The sequence below is a fragment of the Macrobrachium nipponense genome, chromosome 9 (genome assembly GCF_015104395.2).
Source record: "Macrobrachium nipponense isolate FS-2020 chromosome 9, ASM1510439v2, whole genome shotgun sequence".
NCBI classification, from domain to species: Eukaryota; Metazoa; Arthropoda; class Malacostraca; order Decapoda; family Palaemonidae; genus Macrobrachium; species Macrobrachium nipponense.
The window spans coordinates 18,193,227-18,195,726 of record NC_061110.1 but is presented as its reverse complement, the minus strand read 5'-3'; the positions used below and the strand labels follow the sequence as shown (position 1 = coordinate 18,195,726).

General features: G+C 36.9%; 1 protein-coding gene across 1 annotated transcript in view; it reads right to left on the bottom strand.

Moving 5' to 3' along the window:
- LOC135218019 (uncharacterized) overlaps nt 1–2,500 on the bottom strand; it is a 26,545-nt gene that overhangs the window by 17,547 nt on the left and 6,498 nt on the right. The gene's annotated exons all lie outside the window — the stretch shown is intronic.

Below are 2,500 nucleotides of genomic sequence, written 5' to 3'. Positions count from 1 at the left end.
AATGTATTTGCTTAATGCCTAAAAGCTGGCCATAGCATAACTGGGGGGAATGGGGGGGTTTTCAATGAAGATTTTTATTTTCACACTTCTCGTGGGAAATATAATTCAATTAGCGGAAATACAATGGTTATTGACAAAATTATCATCTTTTGATGTATATTACCCTTGCTTATAATTATTATAGTCTGACTGTTATTAATGATTTTAGAAACTCGCCTTATATTACACGATCTTCGGTTATGTATTCTGCCGTGACTTCAGCTAGTAAAAGACCTTTCGTCACTGCATACGACTCGAGACCAAAATTCCATATCCTCCCCTACAAACTGTTGAACGAAGGCAAGCCTATCAGCACGATGCCGAGAAATTCCTTCTTGGCAGGAATTCTATGAGGTATTCCTGCCTCATGCAGACGTCTTCGCACCGTCATAGCCTAAACATTTAATGCCAGACGTTCAATAATAGCAATAGTATTGGTAAAAGGATCTTCTTATGCTGCTCGTCGAATGTCGTCGTTATCCTAACGGGTGGTCATTCGTGGTGGAGGTCTTCGAACTGAAATACGTAATTAACATGCAGATACCTAGATAATCAAGATTAATTATAGCCTGTTTACTTATGGGAACGCTATTTGGTATTCTGGGAAGTAAAGAGAAAGAATCACTATTAGAGTTCAACAGAACCAAGGCAACTGTAATTTAGGTTTCATAATTTCACGGGTTTATAAGGTTTATAGTTTAAAAAATTAATAAATAAATGAATGAAATAAATGCTATCCAAAGTCGGTCAATTTCCCAGTCTAAGCGTGTCTCCTTTTCCATTTATTTACTGTTGTAGGGGGACGTCAAGACGCTGTGCAACAACACGTATTGAAAGCCCACTCTCTCGTAGAGCAACGATCTGGGCCCGGAGAACAATATGTTGCTGTTCATTTGGAGACTATAACGAATACTACTAGCAGAGGACAGATGCCCTATCAAAATTTATACAACACCCCAGTCTAGCCATGATTGGGTGACAACTTGTTAGCGTGTAAAAGAGGTGCTGTAGCAGTTGATATCGTTATCACCGAACAAAGTGATATATAAATCACACGATTACAGGGACTGATTGATTGATTGGCTGTTACTGGCATTGCAACATCTCAGGTCATTACTGTCATTGTTAATTGTCTGTTTGAAACACTGTTTACTAAAGGTGGTGCTGCTCCCCTCTTAACGTGAATTCCACTAATCAGCTTTCGAGCTGTTTTAGTGTATAAGAGGTTGGAGGAGGAAAACTTGTAATAGGTATTAATCCTCATAGATGAATAAACATTATCCTAATGCAGGGGTTGTTACTTAGCATTACATTTCCCCAAACGATATATCATTATTTTCCCTTTACGGAAAGCAACGCGTAAATTGTAAAAAATTTAGATTGTTTTCCTTCAGATACCACCGAGGAAACATTTACGAAGTGGCCAGGAGTGGCTTGTAACCGTAAACGTGTGGGCCTGGATTTCCTTACATGGTATATGTGATATCACCAAGACTGAAGGGTTTCACCAGTGAAAAATACGTTAAAATTCTTCAGGATTTCTTCCTCCCTTCGCTTCACCAGCGGAATTATCCCTTTCCACCTAGTCCTGTCATTTTCATTCATGACGGCTGCCCCATCCATACGGCCAGAATAGTCCAGGAATGGTTACAAGGTCGAGAGGATTTGAATTGGTTGCCTGGCCAAATAAGGGTGCCGAACCCCACAGATCCCGAGAGAGATAACGTCGATTTATTAAAGACTGAACAATTCACAGGTGCCCCGAGAGAAGCCGAAGTGCAGTGAAAAAATCACTGAATTTCTAATCAGTTTTCTCCCATGTATGCATAATTTTTTTTTTTATTCTTGTTCCCATTATTTTTATGCACATCCATTTCGTATGAAGTAGCTACTGTCGTATATCTTATGTAATATAAGTTGTTAGGGGTAATTACGTTTGCTTTATGTCTATTACAATTAGAATCATAATTACCTGACCTGTTATCGAATTACAATTACAACTTCAATAATACTGAAATACAAAACTTAAATATTGGAAAAAAATTTCACAAAACTTTTTGCACAAAAAACGAAATAAATGGAATACAAAAATTTTTTTTAGAATTGGTAGCTGGCTTGTTAATATTCTCCTTAATAACCCATAATAAAATAAATTGGGTAGCGACTCAAAACATCTCTCTGTTGCATTTGGTTAAGATGAGTTCTCGAAAAGTAAGAGGGCTGCTCTAGGATAACAATTTCAAATAAAGTTCTTTATTATTTGAACTTTTCAGTTACAATTACAATTACCATTAAGTATAAATAACAAACAACCGCAATTACAGTTAACTTCAAAACGTATAATTAAAAACATTTCAGATAAAAGGTAATGTTTATTTGTAATTGGTAAAGCTCTCTTACTGTGGGTTTCACAGACAGTGCAGTCAAGTTTTTGGTCAATAACACTGTAATGAAGACTGGT